We start from the raw sequence: 18543 nt of genomic DNA on the forward strand, positions 1-18543 counted from the left end.
TTTCAGTGTGGCACCCCAATGGTGCTTTCTTTTCTGCTACATCTAGCTAATCTGGGGCTCCAGACAGGAACAATGAAAGGATACCTTGCTGCGCTGTCCATTTTAAAGTGCTCCTCGGAAGAGGTTTCTTATTTCAAAATACCGCTAATAATTCAATTCTTAAAAGGGCTTACTAATGTATACCCTCCAGTACCTTTTCATGTACCAACTTGGGATTTAAATTTAGTACTAAAATTCTTGACTTGCATACCTTTTGAGCCTCTGCATTCATGTCCATTGAGGCTTTTAACTTTAAAAACTGTCCTTCTTGTGGCCCTATCATCAGCCCGCAGGGTTAGCGAACTTCAGGCTCTCTCATGCAAACCACCATATACTATTTTTTATAAGGATAAGGTAGTCCTTAAAGTTAAACCTTCGTTCTTGCCGAAAGTAGTCTCGGACTTCCATTTGTCACAAAAAATAGTACTACCAACTTTTTATCCTCCTCCTCATCTGGACAAGGAAGAGGAGAGATTACACAGACTAGATCCCAAGAGGGCTCTTAGTTTTTACATCTCAAGGATGGCTAAATTGAGACAAGATGACCAACTATTTGTGGGTTATACTGGTCATAAATTAGGCTTATCTGTAACAAAACAGACCATTTCCCGCTGGATCATATTAGCCATAGTTGAATGCTACAGATTAGCGGGAAAAGAACCACCAGATGGGCTTCGTGCCCATTCTACAATGGGAATGGCTACTTCTGCAGCTCTAAAGAGGGGAGTCCCGGCAGCAGACATTTGTGCAGCTGCAACCTGGAAAACAATGCATACTTTTGTTAAACATTATTGTTTGGATACTGCCTCCTCTAATGAGGGTTTATTTGCCAAGGCAGTTCTGCATTCTGTACACGAAAACTGAAATTAGTACTCCCGCCTCCAAAATGGATACTGCTATGGGAGCCTATCACAAGATGAGGAATACGTGGGAGGGCACAAACCATTCGAAGAACAAGTTACTTACCAACTGTAACGTTCTTTCGACTGGATGTTCCTCCCACGTATTCCTCATCGACCCTCCCATCCTACCCCACAGTACAGTTTTACGTTTCTTACACTTTCCTCTCACAAAGAATGTATTGGTCAGGGGGCACACCTGGGTGTTCCTCCTATATATATATTTCATCGGAAAAACAGAACTGAAGCAACGGGCACGGCTCGAGCTATTTATACCATCGGTGGCGTCTACACAGTATGGAGCCCGTCGAGGGACAATCGACGCCACGACCTCGAGCACAGCGCCCTCTGCCAAGACATTTTTTTTCCAAAGCAGCGAAGCTGGAGATAATCAATTATCACAAGATGAGGAATACATGGGAGGAACATCCAGTTGAAAGAACATTACAGTTGGTAAGTAACTTGTTCTTCTGTTTGTTTCACTGACACAGCAGCCGCTGCAACAGCTCGTAAACATCGCGGTAGTGCGTGCGCTACAGGGTCCACCGCAGAAGAAAAATAGCCACACGGCCTATTTCCTCCACCTTGTTCCTGTCTTAAGACAGACAACGCGCATCCTTCATTCTCATGCACAAATAACCTAAAAACCTTTTCATAATTCGGTGTGCCCAAAACTGGAGCAGAACTCAAAATGGTTTTTAGCAAATCAAATGCTTTCTGACATTCTTCATTCCACTGCAAAGGCATCACAGCATCCTTTTTTGTCAATTCCACCATTAGTTTCACAATTAAAGAGAAGTTTATAATCCATTGACGGCAATAAGAAGCCATCCCTATTATCGCTCTCACACCTTTCTGTGTTGTTGGACTAGGCATACCAGAAATACTCTTTATCCTCTCTGGCGTTAATCTTCTCCCTTCCTTTGAAAGTAGGTAACCCAAATAAGCTACTTCTTTCTGACAGTACTGGAATTTCTTTAAGCTCTCTTTATGGCAATGCATAGCTAGATGAGTCAATAATAGAATTGTACCTTCTTTACATATCTCCTCCGTGTCAGCAGCGATTAGTAAATCGTAAATGTATTGTAGCAACACACAGTCTGCTGGTAATTCTAACATGTCTAGCTGTTCTTTCAATGCTCTACTGTATATACTCGGACTTTCAGTATAGCCTTGTGGAATGCATGTAAATGTGAATGATCGTCCTGCTAGAGTGAAAGCAAATAAATACCTGCTTTCTTTGTGTACTGGAATGCTGAAGAAAGCGTTTTTTAAATCGATAACACTAAAGTATTCTGCTGACGCAGGGATCATTGTCAAAATCGTAGTGACATCTGGCACTAACAGGAATTGGGGGTCTACCACTTTGTTCAGTGCACAGAGATCAATTATGAAACGGTACGGTACCTCATTACCCCCTTTCTTGTACACGGGAAGAATGGGACTGTTACATACACTACCTGTAATCTCTTCAATCGCTCCCAATTTCACCAAATCAGAAACAATGCTTTTCAATCCTTTTTCTCCTTCTGCTGAAATGTTATACTGCGGAATACGTGGTAGCGTTATTCCTTCTTTTAATGTAATTTTTACTGGCTCTATTTTCAAGCATCCCACATCATTGTCATTCACGGCCCAAATGCAAGTTGGTACCTTACTCAATTCCCCTGATAAAGGTTCTGTCACAAATTCAGAAGTCGGCATAGTCTGGGGAGAAATAGTCAAAAATACCCCATCTGGTGTACTATGAATAAGTTTTTTCAATAGATTCAATCCTAAAAGATTTTCCCCACAATGCTCTGTTAAAAGAAATGGACAATGTTCAGTAAAAGGCCCTATTGTCACTGCTACTGATTTGGACTCGGGGTTTATTACTGGGGTACCTGCGAACCTTACTGAAATATTCTGTCGCCCTGACAGAGGTATGTCTGGAACCAAGTGATGATCTATTGAGCACTTTTGTGCCCCTGTGTCTACGAGGAATCTATGCTCTTCATTCCCGATTTTCATCTCTACGTAGGGTCCTTTCTTATTCACGGGAATTGACACTGGTTCCGACCCCTGTCCTGGGCTGTCCTATTGGGGTAACAACACATCATCCGATGTATAGTCTCCACTGTTATTATAGTATGCACCTGTCTGGTTATCAAAAATGTCCCCCCTCTCCCTCTACTTCCCGTTTGTACACCCTGCTGATTTTGATTTTGAGTAGTTTGATTTGGAGCCTGGCCTTGATTCTGTGCACCATTCCCATAATTATTTTGGTGCTGCTGCATATGATTTCTGTTGTGACCATTTGTTCCCATGTGCCTTCTGTGAAGCCTTCTCTGACTATATCCGCCTCTATTTTGTAAATGTGGACATTGTGCCTGCCAGTGTCCTTCCTCTTTGCAGTATGCACATTGGTTTAATCCCAAAGGCCCTCCATGCATATTCGAATTTCCCTTGCTCTGTGCATTTCCCCTTCCCCTGTTGTGTCCTGCTACCTTCTGGAGTAACATTGTGTTTTCAAGTTTGTTCTATCCTTTGCTTCTCTTTCCTTCTCAGTATTTACCCGGTTCTCATAATATTGGGCCATGTTTAATACTTCTTCTAGCGTTTTTGCTTGCCATGCACTTTCTGAAGTCATTATCAAATTTTGAATCGGAAGTATTAATCCCCTCACATATTTATCCACAAATAACCTTTTCCCTGCTTCCGTACTCACATCCTGTCCACTGAAATCTGTAAATACTTCTTTGAATCTGTTGAAATAATCTGTGGACAACTCATCTTTACCTTGAACACACGCCGTCATCTTGTCCCATTGAATTATTTTCTCTGGGACCAATTCTTTTAACTTCTGTACTATTCGTGCCGGTAATGCTAAAATATTTGCCCCTGGCTGTGCACCCACTTCGTTATTCTTATCTTCCAGTATTAAATTTGCCCACGTGGCACCATAGGGCGCCTCATCATCTACCTTTCTTATTCGTTTCCATATGTCCGCTGGCAAAATTACGGGGAATATTAAGTCTATATCACCCATAGTGAACATTGAGGATTGCAATAAAGACTCTACTTCTTTATAAAAACCTGATGGATTTTTCCATATGTCAGGGATTGTCTGTTTTATATTATTCACTTCCTGTCTAGAGAAGGGAACATGCACGTATTGGGCTGTATAATGTGCTGGGATTACCACAGGTGGCACACTGCCTACTGCGGGAGTCTCTACCTTCGGTACAAAAGTAGGAGGCACTTCTCTCATGGGAAAAGCCACACTCACTATTCCTCCCCCCACCCTCATATGCAACAATATTCCCAAGTCGAGGGATAAGGCTGTCTCTCCTGTTCCTTGTTCCATCGCTCTCTTATATACTGCCAGCAATTCAGAAGGGCTCACCTTTTCCTCGCATATATCTTTGTTTATCAAATATTCAACCATCATTTGTAACGCTTTCCTTTTCATTGCTAACGTGCATTCATCAAATATTCCATGTATTTCCATTGTGGGAATACTGGGATCTGAAATCCATTTTTGTGCCTCCCATATACATACTTTTATCTCTACACTAATTTGCGCTGCTGATGATGAAAATCGCTGCTGTCTACCCATCTCAATATTCTTTCTCCCATTCCCCGGTGTGGTGAGTACTTCAGAATACTCTTCATCCAATTCATTCTTTATTTCAAACAGTCGCTTCACATGCTCTTCCATTTCTTCATCTCTCCCTCTACGATGGGCTAATGCATTTAAATCCAACAATCGTTGCGGTGGTAACTTCCCAATTAACTTTTTCCATTGTCCTGACAAATATTCCCCCATGCATTCCATACCTGTCTTTCGTTGTTTCTTCTGAAGTCATATAGAGACGCTAGCGTGGATGCCTCATCATTATCGTCTATATACATTTCTGCCTCTTCCTGCAGCTCAACTTTCTCTCCTTACTGATCGCGCTGCGAGTTACTCTCGTACATTCATTCTGCTCAAATACACTCATGAGAGGGGCAGTCGGGACAGTGGTACCCTCTTGATCAGGAGGTGCAGAGGGGGCAGTGAGAGTGGGATCCGTCTGCTGGGGCTCTGGCAATTGCGAAACACTCTGGGCTGGCTGGCTAGTGGGCAGTGCAGATACTGATGTAGCCTGTGGCTGTGCTAGCGTTGGGAGGGGCTGAGCAACGGGAGGGGGTTGAGCGTCAGTTACTGACGTAGTCTTTTTAGTTTCACTCCTCGGGCCCTGTTTTGTTTCAGTTAAGATTTTGTTTATTAATTCGTCCGATGAGTGTAGCTCTCTTTGTGGATATATTTTTTCTATGTTTAATTCATCGCACCGTCTTGTCTTTCTCAAGCTATTACTCTACTCCTCCTCCTCCTTCTTCTCAGCTTTCTCCGCCTTTGACTTATGCCTGCACGCATGTTTCTCTACTTCTAAATCAGAGCATTGCTTCCCTCCTCCAGTCCCTAAGGATATCAAGTGCCCCAGGGCATGCTCTCTTACTTATCAACACCTTTTCCAGGTTATCTATACGTTCCATCTCAAAACTCCCATCCCTCGGCCACTGAAGATTTTCCTGTTTTCTGGTTTGCTTATGCCAAGTTTCACAAAACATTATCGCTCCCATACCATATTTTATGTACATATCATAAGCCGGCGTTCCTCCCGGTGGTGCTTCCTGGCCAGTTTCCAAAGATTGTTCGCCGCAGCAGAAAAATCCCGCAAAGGTGGACAATAACCCAGGCATGTTTTAACCTTTCCCTTGGCTAATCAAACTTACTCTGGGTGTTTGATTTTGCAAAATGAACTCTCAACCGATATCAGGATCACTTATGAATTGGGGCACGACTCACCTGATTAGTCAATTTGTCTTTTCAAGATACAATTCGTCTGTATACTGACGCAACCAATGATGTTGTGTCTGCGTACCTTGGCTCTGCCTTGTTTCGGGACCCTCGCCTCCTTGTTCGCTGGCCAGGGACGTCGATCAAGGATCAGCGGTGTGCAGATCTGCAAAGAAGTCTCCCATCGCTTTTCGCAGGGGCGCCCCGTACACCTCTTGATCCCGGATCGATCGCTCCCGTCCTCGCCGTTCTTACCGCCTTCCTTATTTTGCAACGTACACAATGGAACAAGTGGGGGAGGGTCCCTATTCGGGCGCCATCTTGAAGGGGCCCCTGAGGGACCCTCGGATGTGGAAACAAGGCACAGTCACCACACTCGAATAGATACGCCAGACACGAGGTTCCGTTCCCAAAATGTAGGGTTTATTGCAATACAAATAAGTCCCAGTTGGCCAAATGGTCACCACGCCCCGCGACGTGTGTCTAACAGACCTCGGGGGACGCAAGAGAGAATGAAACATACATCAGTTACATATATACAAACCAAGCACCTTACAATCAGCAATGACACAGTATGACCCATGTGATGCCACCCCCAATTCATTTCCCTTTGAATTAGAGGTGATGATTGACCAGTGTGACAAATATAATACCTTAGACCAACATATTTAGTAATGGTTTACAATCTTCAATTTTACAGACACCATTCTTTATTTGCGAGAACACAGCGTTTCTGTTTTTCATGGGCAAGCTGCGCATAGGAGACTGGCACATACCAGACCTCACTATCTCTTAGTTTCGATTCTCGCTCTAGAGGTCAGCCCGCTCTCCGGGGCCTCACTGTGCTCAGAAAGGGGGGTCATAAAGAAGAGCATAATTCAACCCTTTAAATGCTAGTTTCATAAATTGCTATTCTTTCAGGAGACTCCCTGGCATTTGTGTACTGATTAAATGCCTTGCTCCCTGTCTTCAAGGATATGTGAGGGAGGGAATCGGGCATTTCTGTCTGGCTCTCCAGTGTAATGTTTCAACATGTTTCTTAGCCTTGGACCATTGAAACTAAATAATATCTACAGCAAAGCAGTTTTACATGAGGCAAAGTGGCAACGTTAGAGAGAGCAGAGAGAGAAAACAAAATGGCGATTCTGGTCATCTTAACATGGCCTCACTCTAGTTGAACTAATAGCTACGTAATAACTAATGAATATATATTCTTAACACTGTAAATGAGGCGGTTGGTCTTCGGCCAACCAATTATCATTCATTTCCAGACCCTCAAGGGGTGTTTGGTTTTTCTGGAATGACATGGTGATCTCTGCGTAGGTCTCAATGAACTTTCTGCTGTAATTAGTCAGTCCAAGGAGGCTCCTTAGTTCCCGCAGAGTTGTGTGTTCCTTCAGTTTTTGGAGTGCTTCCACTTTCTTTTCCTGGGGTCAGAGGCCCTGAGGAGTAATCTCATGCCCCAAGGAATTATCACGAGTTCTACACCATTGTGCTTTCTGAAAGGAAAGTTTTGCTCGGCGGCCCTCAACTGGGTCCGAACATAACGGATCTCCGCTATATGTTCCTCCACAGTTGAGCTTTTGATGAGGACATCATCTACATAAGCCAGGTTACCCCTCTCACCCAGGTCGTGCATGGCCTTATGTAGGAAAATGTTGAACTCATTACCGGAGTTGAGGTATCCGAAGGGAGTCCGGGTCCATGTGTACTGCTGGCCCCCAAAGGTAAAAGCCAGCTTGTATTGGTTCTCCCTACTGACAGGCACAGTCCGGTATCCATTGGTCAGGTCTATTGCAGTCAATACCTGTGACCCCTGGATCTAGGCAAGCCCTTGGTCAATGTAGGGAAGAGGCCATCGGGAAGTATGGACCTGCTTGTTGAGCTCCCTAAGGTCGGCGCAGAGTCTCCACTGGCCGTTTGGCTTCAATATCCCCAGCACCGGATTATTGAAGGTGCTGTGGACTGGACGGATGATCCCGCGGTACTCAAGATTCTTAATTATTTCAGTAAGGGACTCCATTGATGCGAGAGGCAAGCGATATTGCTTCACAAACACTGGAGTCATGCCAGGGTCCGTGGGAATTTTTGTTGTGTGGATGTCGGTGCAACCACAGTCATATGAGTCCACCACAAAGAGATCTTGAAAATCCAAGAAGACTTGTTTCAGCCTTTGCTTCTGCTCCAGAGTCACACAGGCATCAACTAGGTTGACTCTCTCTTCAACCATCTGCCTGAAGCCGGGAAAGACTTCTGGTTTCATTATCTCAGCTGCCTCCTCCAGCTGGGTGGAGAAGTCCCTGGTCAGAGTGCTGATTTGGACTGGTGGCTTCAGGTGGGAAAGGCAGCCCTCATTTACCATAAGGGCAGGAAGTGTACACCAGGAAGTTCCCCCATGCCGGGTAAAGATCCTGCCTGGTGTTGTGGTGTCATCACTGTCACTGTCAAAACAGTCCTTGGGGATTGGTCCTAACAGTTCATTCCCTAAATCACTGGAAGAATGTTGCTCATCAACCGCCATTCCAATAATGGTGCCTGTGGCTAGAGTGAAACTCTTTAAGTCGCTGTTATCCACCTCTATTGGAATGGTGTTATGTTCTATATTGACTAGTGGTGTTGGGTTTAACCCCAACCCTTGCTGTTGGAGAGAAGCATTTAGATGAATATAAGCATCAGGGTTTTTCAATTTCTGTCCTCTTTTAACTTTCACTTCCAGGGAGAATTGTCAGGTCCTTTCTGGGATGGTGACTTCCTCTCCAATCTGAATTTCAACTAAATAAGGTAGCAATTGAGTTGACCTAAATGCTTTCTCTTGGTCATCAAAGCCCATGGTATTATCCGCTAATCAGGATCAAGCTTTGAAGTTTATTATGTCCAAACTAATGGCAAAGCAATTGAGAATGTCACTGCCTAAGTAAAAGGCGGCAGTGACGTCTTGGACTATGCTCTTGTTGCCAATGGAGATTTTGAAAATACACCTGCTTGGCAGGAGATGTTTGGAATTGGGTGTTTCCAGATCCATTTCCCATTTGTCTATCAGTTTGAATGTGGGAATGGCAGGATCTTTTGGGAGTTGGCAGAAGATGGCTTCGCTGATGAAGCTCTTACCGTTGTTAACACAACTCAGGCAAGAACAGAGTCCTCCTCTTCATTTAACTGAACAGGGATGAACAACTGTTCTCCAATTTGCTGAATATCGGCCAGGCTCTGAGCTGATTTCTCATCTTTCTGGACTATAGGAGTGGGAATGTCTGATTGTGGATTGGTAAATAATTTCAGAGTGTTTCGTTCCAGTGTGGAATACCACCTTAAACTGGAAGGAAGATTGATTTTTAGAAATAGGGAGGACCCCCTCATCACCAGTCTGTTGTCCCACTGCTATTACTGTCACGTTTGGAATTTGGTTGTTCTGGAAGTGAAATTCTACTTGGTCTGATTTTTGTTCAACCATGTGGCATGTGCTGTTTAAACTAACATGGTTGACACTCCGTTTTAATTTTATTGGTCGGCTTGTCTGGGTCCAGAGGACCTTGCTTACACAGTCTATTAGGGGTGACAACCTTCTCAGGAGGTCATTCCGTAGCAAACAAGGGGTGCCCTATGGAGTCACTACTATGACCGGGTGTTTCACCTTGTGTCGCCCATTTTTAATGTCCAAATCTGCAGTTCCCTTGACGGGAAATTCCTTCCCTTCAAAGTTCTGAAGTTGTCCAGGAAGAGAGGTGAGCAGGATTTGGTAATTCTCCCCCCTCCCTGACTTTAGTTCATCAAAGGCCTTTTTGGACAGAAGGGTAGCTTGGGATCCAGTGACGACCAGTGCCAAAATTGTACCCTGCCCCTGTACCGGGGCATAGTATCTTCCTTCCTTCTCCGCAAGGGGGCACAGATAATGCACATTTTTGGACAACTGGTGGGCTAATTTTCTGGTTTTGGACATGGAGAGAGAAGAGATTTGGGCATAATTCTGTGGGAGTCTTGGGAATCTGAAAGAAAAAGTTGACAACTAGAAATAGGAGAGGTTTTGGGTTCCCCTGGTTCCAGTTCTGGGCCGCCCCCCCTTTTTGGAGGCAGTCACCAGGATGGGTTTGAACCAGGGGATTTTCATGTTGTTGGTTCTGAGGTAGCATGATGGGCGGTGCTGGCTGAGTCCCCACATCTACCCAGTCTGGATTTAAATCCCTTGGGACCCATTTTTCTTTGGGAGGAGTTCCCCCATCTCTGAAAGAGAAGATCCTTTTCCCAGGATCCTCTGAGGATCCCTCTCCCTCAAATTGGAAGATCTGTATCTCCTCCACAAAGTGGGTCTGTTTAGGTCCTTTGTTTCTCCTACCCCCCTCTGCTCCTTGGGTGGCAGACTTTCAGGGGTAGGAGATTTTGTTTCCGGTTCCTGGGTTTCCAGGGGCTGTTTACAAGTGGGGAAGGAAGCCTCCTCCAAGGCTTTACACCTCCCTTCCCCTTGTGCCTCCTCCCTGGGAACCAGTGAGTTGTCGGGGTGCTGTCCCCGTCATTGTTCTGGAGCACCAGGTCCAGAGTTTGGGGCATTTGGCGCTGGCATGCTCATCTGAGGGTTCTGTCGAGCCCCCAGCATGCGACCCAGATCCTGTGCCATGTTTTGGACCTGGCGCTCAAGCTGTGAAACCTGCTCAGGCTGATACAGGGTTCTGTTTTCTCCCCTGGGCTGATCCCAGGAAGGGTAGCTATCCCTTCTCTGGTAATACCCCGGGTTGGGAAGATTTGGGTACCCTTCCACCCTTGGCCTCCCCTCTCCCAGATTAGGTTGTCTGGGCTCAGGAAAGTGGGGAAAGAAGGATGGATGATTTTGGGGTTGGAAGTTCTGTGGGTACCTGGGGAAAAAGTTCTGCCCAGGATTTGGGGAATTTCTGCCCTCCTGGGGGAAGTTAGGAGGGAAGTTCCCTGGGTTAGGTGCTTGGTTAGATCCCCCCCTTAGGCTGGTGGAGGCCACACATAACCCAGGATGGGTCGGTTTCCCTTGTAGCGGGGACTTACATAGTTAGGGGAGTGAGGGACCCCATTTGTGGGACTACCTCCTTGACTCCCTGTCTGTGACTGGCCCGAGGACCTTCTGGGCTTGGAATTATTCAGTGCAGGCAGGTTTTTAGGCCCCCCCATCTCCAAATCTAAAATGGGGGCAACCTTTACCTCTGCCACCTTGGCAGCAGCAGGGGTGCTGGTCGGTTTTGGGTTTTTCTGAATATTATTTTTATTTTCTATGGGCTTCTGCACCTCATAGATTCGGGTGGCCTGTTCAATGACCCAGTCTAGTGATCTTTTCTCATGAAAATCTCTCACTAGCTGGGTCATGATGTATTTGGGTAAGGCATGGAAAAACGTGTTAACAAATTCTTTACTGTCAGTGCGCACCATTTTGGTGGTCTGCGCAAAGGCACGCTTCAACTCCTGCACAAATTCTTGTGGGCCTGATCCTCCCCACATTGCAAATTGTAGTCTGCCTTGCGAGCCTCTTGGGGATTTCTATGAACAGAAAAGTGCTTTAAGATGGCCGCCCTATTTGTGGACCATCTTGAATGGTTTTGGTCCTCCAGCCCTGCAAAGAAACTGGAGTATTCTGGGGAGAATGTCCATTTTACGTACTGAATGCAGCTGCTGCTGTCTTTCAAATGGAAAGTCTCCATCATTTGCTCAAAGAGCTCCAAGTATTCCCAAAGAGAATACTTGGCGTTCTTGTGATAAGGCGTGATGACACTCCTTATTGCCGTAATCTGTTTTAAGGGGTCCTTAAGCAAGGCCCGTTTTGCCTTATTGACCTTCTTGGTTCAGGTAACCCTGGTCCATTCATCCTCTGACTCAGAGGCACTGCTTCCAGAGGTGCCCGTCTGATCTTCCAGGTTTTCCCGGATTCTGCAAGCCCGGGAATGGCAGGCAAAATGTGGGGACCTGGTCTCTTGTGTCCTGGAACGCTCAGAGGAGTCTTCAGATTCCTCCTTGCTGCCAGGATTTGATGGGTACCCCCCCACTGACCTAACTGGCCAGAGGTTTTCAGGATACCCTTAGTGGGCCTACTCTCCCGGGGTGCCCCACTAAATTGCATTGTACTTGGGTGGCCACACCCAGATGCCCGCCCATCCATTCCTGGGAGGTACTGGCCTATGAGCCCCATGCTTCTGACTGGATAGTAATCTGCCATCCCCGTGGCCCTGGGCTCATGTGCGCCAGGGGACATGGGGGTGGCAGAGTCCAGGGACTGGGAGAGATGGAGGCCTCTGGTACTAGGGCTCCTGATGTTGTGCTCAGGTGTTTCCCTTTCCCAGCGAACCTCATGTCTATCAGACCCTGCTCCCTGTTGCCATGCAAGGGCCTGTGCTTTCAGTTTCTCAATCAATGCCTTACTAGACTCTATCTGTCTCTCCTGCATGGCTACCTGTTGCTGGAGCCTATCATTGTGCTGACAGAGAGCCTCATTCTCTGTGCTTCCTGGTTGGTCCTGGAGTACTGGGCCAGTCTTTGCTGCAGGAGGGTTACCTCCTGAGTCCCGTCCCTACTGGCCTGCTCCTTTCTTGCCAAAGAATCTTCCACCCTCCTGGTGTGCTCCAACAAGTGTTGATGCTCTTTTTGGAGGTCACCCAGTCCCTGGAGTGCCAGGTGATTTTCCTCCAGCTTCCCTTTTAAGTGACAGACTTCCTGGCCTAAGGTATCCCTTTCCTGAGTAAGAGCCTGCCTCTGTGCCACCAGGTCATCCCTCTGCCTTTGAAGGGCACCAGCTTTCTGGCGCTCCTCATCAAACTCCGCCTGGGTATCCAGGTCTTTCAAAATCAGTTTATTGCTCTCTGCCTTCACTCTATCTAGGTGGCTTTGCAGGGTGACTACCTGCTCTGCGCATACCCTATTGAAATCCAGTTGTTGCTCCAGCTTTTTCTTGCTCTGCAGTAGGGAGTCCAAACCTTATTGATACTCCTTCTGCAAGGCTAGAATTCTGGTATCCTGGTCTGCTCTTTCCTGTTGCAGGATACCCATTTCCTTTTTGATTTTAATGATATACTGCCTACTTTCGTTTTCTGATTCCTGGCTCCTCTGCAGCCTCTGGTCAAAAGAGTCCAGGTCAGACTGGACCTTCTGTAATGCCATCAGTTGCCTATTTGTCAGATCTTGGCCTTCAACACATTTGTCCTGTGTGGCTCCCATATATAAATATAAATATGCCGCTATCCTGACAATCTTGTCGTGCTCATCGTTGGCCTTCGGGGCCATATATAGTTCACTCTGGGCCACGTGTAAGGGGCCCTGATCTCTCCAGATGGCTAACCCAGTTGCAGTGACCTGTTGTGTGATTGCCTGCAACCACACATTCTGGTCCTGCTCAGTCCATTCACCTCTCACAAACAACTTATGCAAAAAGTGCTCTATAGCTATCTTGATATCTACCAATATTGTCATTCTGGAAATTGATTTCCCTCCTGACTTACAGAAGTTTGTTCTTTTATTTTGCAAAACAGACCATTTCCTGAGAGCGTTCCTTTTTGAGGGGTGCTTTTACAGCGTAACACAGCGTGGGAGCCCAACAGGATTTATGTATCCTATTAGTTAGCACACTGTATTAAGCTGCACAAGTGGTAGATCTAATCCAGAATCCCCGGCCACCGAGCCCCCAATCTGTAAGTGACTTCAATGCAGCACTCCAACTAAGTCAATGCCTAGTCTGGGATGCCCAATGGAAGCACTTATTGATATATTTTTTTATGCCAAAGTTCTTTAAATCTGGATGATGAACACTTATATAGCGCCCCTCTCTTTGAACTCCCCTGACCTCACTGAGCCAAGAATTAGGTTTGTTTTTCAAATTAAAATATTTATTTGAAGAATTAAACAATATATATATATATCACACTTTTATGAACAAAATAATATCTGAATAGCACACTTATGAATATGGACGGTAATCAACAATGGGTAATATTACAAAATTGACAATCTCTTTAATCACTTATGGAGAATGGATATGATGATGATATGGATACTGTAGCAGAGAATACTTTATGTGATTCAAGGAAATGCAATAATGGGAAAGAATGCAACACAGAAATAGATTTGATATGATTTCAATCAAAAGATAATATGATCACTTTTTCCCCTGTGACTACTCACTCCCCCCCTATGCAATATGAAGAGATGGTAATGAGGGCACACAGGTTTGAGGAATACAATCAAGAATGCAGTTCAATTCCAGTTTCCCCAGCAAGCTTAGAGAAAACAGGTATGATTTTAAAACACAGGTCAAAACGCTTTGGAATGTGATTGCAATGGATGAAAAAATATGCTTAAATGATTTTAATTCACTAAAGGATATTCAGAATAAGTGATAGTTACTTTGGATTGGTTCAGGTCAACACTAGCAATGATTCATGAATGATCATCAGATTGAAAACGAAACTCAGCAGTGGAAAGCAAGAGACAGCTATTTTGACAGGAAATGAAATTTAGCCAAATTGCAATTCGCAGCAATTTTTCCGCGTGCGTAAATCGCGATTACGGAAAAACTATAAGGAATGTCAGTTTAGGTTTGTTGGAAAGCTTAGGATCTTAGCTTTAAAATTAAAGTTCGCTCCTAGGACGTGCGGTTCAAAAGTTACAGATGTTTTTGTGAAGGTAGATTTTCAGAAATAAAGTCAAGATTTCAGAATCACAGATGGCGATTTACAGATTTGGAATCAACAGGATGAACACAGGATTCTATAATGCAGTTCTGGATAGGTTGAACTGAATGGAAGAGGATTACTTTAAACTAAGAGATTGGTTCTGTACAGTTCTAGACTAGATACTCACTCCTAGTTTTGAAATGGAATGGAAATGGGCCCCATAAAGATCTGGTCAAGGCTTTGGCTTCACTCTCGACACCGGACAGGTCTCTGGCCCTCTGGGTTCTGCGTTCAGCAATGCAGGGCGGTCTGCGGCCTCTTAGATGGGATCTGACGGGTTCTGGATACAGCTCTGCTTTCTGGGCTTAGCTAGAACAGAACAGCTCAGCCCGGCTGTTGAATGTGAGAATTAGGTTGCTAGATTATACAGGCCTGCTGAGAAGAGTACAGCTTAGGTTAGGCCTCTGCTTCAGGTTCTAGAGCTTGGTTCTAGAGTCTGGTCTCTGGATCTATCTGGAGTCTCTGTCTGGATATTATTTGGATCTGGAGTTTTCCGGCAGGGTGCTGTGCAAAGACATTGGTTGAAGAGTGGAATTAATGTGTCCTATCTGTCCTAAGCAGTCTCTTTTTATGTGTTTTCAAAGTGGGTGTGGAGGCTGATTCTACATGCCCAACCCCCTAAGGATTTGATCGGTCGGAGAATTCTCTGTCTTCTGACTGGAGAAAGGATCAGTGTGTCATGAGGTGTCATCATGATGCTGTGTTTATGGCTTAGCAGACATCCCTCCTCTCTGCTTTTACTTAGAAAATCAATTTTTCATAACAAACATATTTCCAAGGTGCACAACTTGTTCATAATACATACACACATCACAAATTATTTAAGGTACATTCTTTTCCAACTCTGATCTTCCTAGGAGCTTTGGTTCAGAAATGACAACTTATTTGCGATTTTGGTGGGTTTTCCAATATTGGTTATGCACCAAATTTGATACATGCATGCAGATCCTCTCAGGGCATATTACTGTAAGTTTTTATGTTTATAGCAAAAACACTACAGCTGCAATATTAATAAATCCCGGAGTTTGGTCTCAGAACATCACCCGGCGTCCAGCTTGGTCTTAAATTGTGAGTGAATTTTTCGTTGTAACTGTCTCAAAGTTGTACATTTTTGTCAGCTTGTTACAATATTTTAGAACCATTTTCCTTAAACATATATGTGGTGCAATGTTAAATCCACATCCAAGTCTGGTCTGCCCCCTGAGCGGGGTGAGTCAGATGGTCACATAGCCTGCCTTCCTGCTAGAGCAGTTGTTGACCAGGCACACCCAAATCAGCATATTCTATTCAGCTGAAATAATCTATTGTCTCTTGTTCCTGCCAGCAGGGGAAATCTCCTCCTTTCACAACAGTTCTAATTAACATGTCCATGCGATATCCTCTCCTGTTGGTAGGAAGGCCAGGTGTGAAGGGTTCCCATGGACAGAGGGCCTCTTGAAGTTTTAATTAAATCAGATTACCTTCTTATCAATTTCAACAGAGTTCCTTGTGAAATAAATGCATTTTATAAACTTAAAATAAGCAATATATCTTTGAATCAAGTCTTTTGCAACATGAAATCACTGTATAGCACTCTATATGGTCAAGTGGCACAGCGAGTAGAGCGCTCGCTTTGACATCCGTGCAGCCGGCAGGGCCAAACTCAGCCTTTCATCCTTCCGAGGTCGATAAATGAGCACCACACACCGTGGGTAATAATAAGCAGCGCTCAGATACCTGAGGGTTCGTAGCGCTATATAAATGCCAAATTATTATTATTATTATTATTATTATATGGCATTTTGATGGAATTCTCTTCTTTGGCATATTTAGCTTCTGAAACGCAGCTCTCCTGTCAGAATTTTAAATCGCCAGCACCTGACAGAGGCGAGTAACTGTACTACACCCATTTTTGACAGGTGTCTATCTTTAAAAGGGGATTTAGCTTGATAGCATATGATTCTTGCTGACATTGTATTGATGTGGATTCTTGCAGTAGAATAATGTGGAACACCCAACAAGAAGGTTGGATCTTTTTGGTGATTTGTGAGCAATGATTTTAGCACATTTTGACAATCAAGAAAATTAATTCCCAAACAGCTCTGTGTTGCTTTTGGCAATCAGCATTGCTTTTTCCAAGTAGTTTCAGGCTGCTTTGTGGATGGCCCAATGGTGGTTTTAGGCAGTGATCTCCGGTGCTCCCTAAAATAGGCAAAAGTGGATGGCAGCCTATATTTCAGATTTTTACTGCACATTTTTGGCTGGCTTTGAGCGAGCAGCAAGCTTTCCAGTGGCCATTCTGATGTTTCTGCTGCCAGCAATGCACAGTACTGTTGCAGGGCTTGGATGAGTGGGTTAGGACATCCCAAAAATGGTCTGAACAGGTTACAGGTGAGATATTAGAGATTACAATATTGGTGTTAGTGGTGAGAATCCAATCAAGTATTCATTTTTTCACATATGTGGGGGATGTAACTAGTTAAGAAAAATTAATTGCCTTAAGGGCTTGGTGGAACACTCAGTCTTTATTGGTCACTGGTGTCATTAAAGCGAGATTGATGTCATCAAGGATAATACATTTAGTGGTGGCCTTAATGAGTGGCATGACAAGTAGCAGGATATCAGTCTCAGGTTGGCTGGTAGCATTGGGTTGTCAATTAAGGAAGAGGAGGTTATAGATGGTCTGCGGGTGGATGGACAATTTAAGGAGAAGAGTTTCATACACTGTCAGTACAGGTGCATGGGTACTTCTTATGAGGATGGAGGATTTAGCAAAGAGGACGACCCCACCTCCTGGTGAGTAGGAAGAGGGGCCGGCCCTAAAGATGTAGTAATTACGATGGATGGCTAACGAAAGAAGTGGGACTGATGCACTATGGAGAAAAAGATACAGTGATGACCAGTACGTGAAGTTGGAGATCAATGAGATCATATATATCGGTAACATGTCCTCCAAAGGAGCGAGCATTGATCAAGGAACATTTAAGAGAAACAACGTAGTTATTGGGAAGTGAGTGTCCTGGGGGCACTTTGGGCAGGCCCTGAGAGGAGGGAATGTGGGATAGCCCTGGAGAGGAGGGAATGTGGAGTAAGTTGGTGTGAGCTGAAAATTTGGAAAGTCTAGCAGCAGACAGTGGAGCTGCACTCTGAGGGTGTGAGGAGGTTATAGAGCAGAGTTTCATAAGGCGGTCCAAACCTAGGTAAGGGCGGGCAATGTTTACGGAACCTTTGGGGTAAGTCAGCCCAGTTATGGTTGTAGCACACTTAGTGCGGTCATTGGCTGGTAAGGACTGTAGAGTAGGGACAGGAGGTACAGATTTTAGGACGAGAGGAGGGCGAGAGTAGTTAGTGGCACAATTGTGACACAATTTTGGGAGGAAGAGGGTGGGTTTGGATAGTATGAGTGGAAGGATGGCATTAGAAAACAAAGTCCTTGAGTTCTGTGGATGAGAGCATGCCGTAAAAGGAAGGACTTCACTAGTATTCCAATAGTCAGTATTGGTCATGTCCATAGGGAAAGAAGGTAAGAAGGACATGGGGGTGTAGCAGGGGACAGTGAGGGGTTTCAGTGGCGGGACGTCAATTAGTAAGCTGAAGGCATGTGAGTGGACATGCTGCCGTCACGGATAATTTAGCTAGGAAGGCATTAGAACAGGGGAAAGACGTATGTGGTTGCATACATATGGCTGGGGACAGGAAGGGGGATGAGGCTGGTAGGTTCATTGTATTGTGCAGAGTGAAGTCGGTGGCCAAACGGAACACCTGGAGGGTTTGTAAGCATGTGCATGCAGACATATATATCATGTTTGGGAGCGCAAGGCCAATAACACAGAGAAACTTGCTAGGCAGAATTATATGCAGTACCCTTTGGGAACACTACACACAATTAAGGCTACAAGTGACTGTACAATTTCACCTTTGGTACAAGCCTGTACTACACAGTTATAGTGGTGGTAGTAGTGGAGCAGCCAGACTTATCTCAAGAGTAAGTGAGCAGTACAAATAGTTACACAAAGGACAGCAATTACTATGGTTCAGGTAAACACTGACTCAAGGTTTCTAAGTAAAATAATATATATTATTTACTCAACAGTTCTATAACATTTCACTATTCTGAGCAAGTTATGCTCAC

This window comes from Ambystoma mexicanum, chromosome 6q (assembly GCF_040938575.1).
Source record: "Ambystoma mexicanum isolate Mex_15411 chromosome 6q, UKY_AmexF1_1, whole genome shotgun sequence".
Lineage (NCBI taxonomy): Eukaryota > Metazoa > Chordata > Amphibia > Caudata > Ambystomatidae > Ambystoma > Ambystoma mexicanum.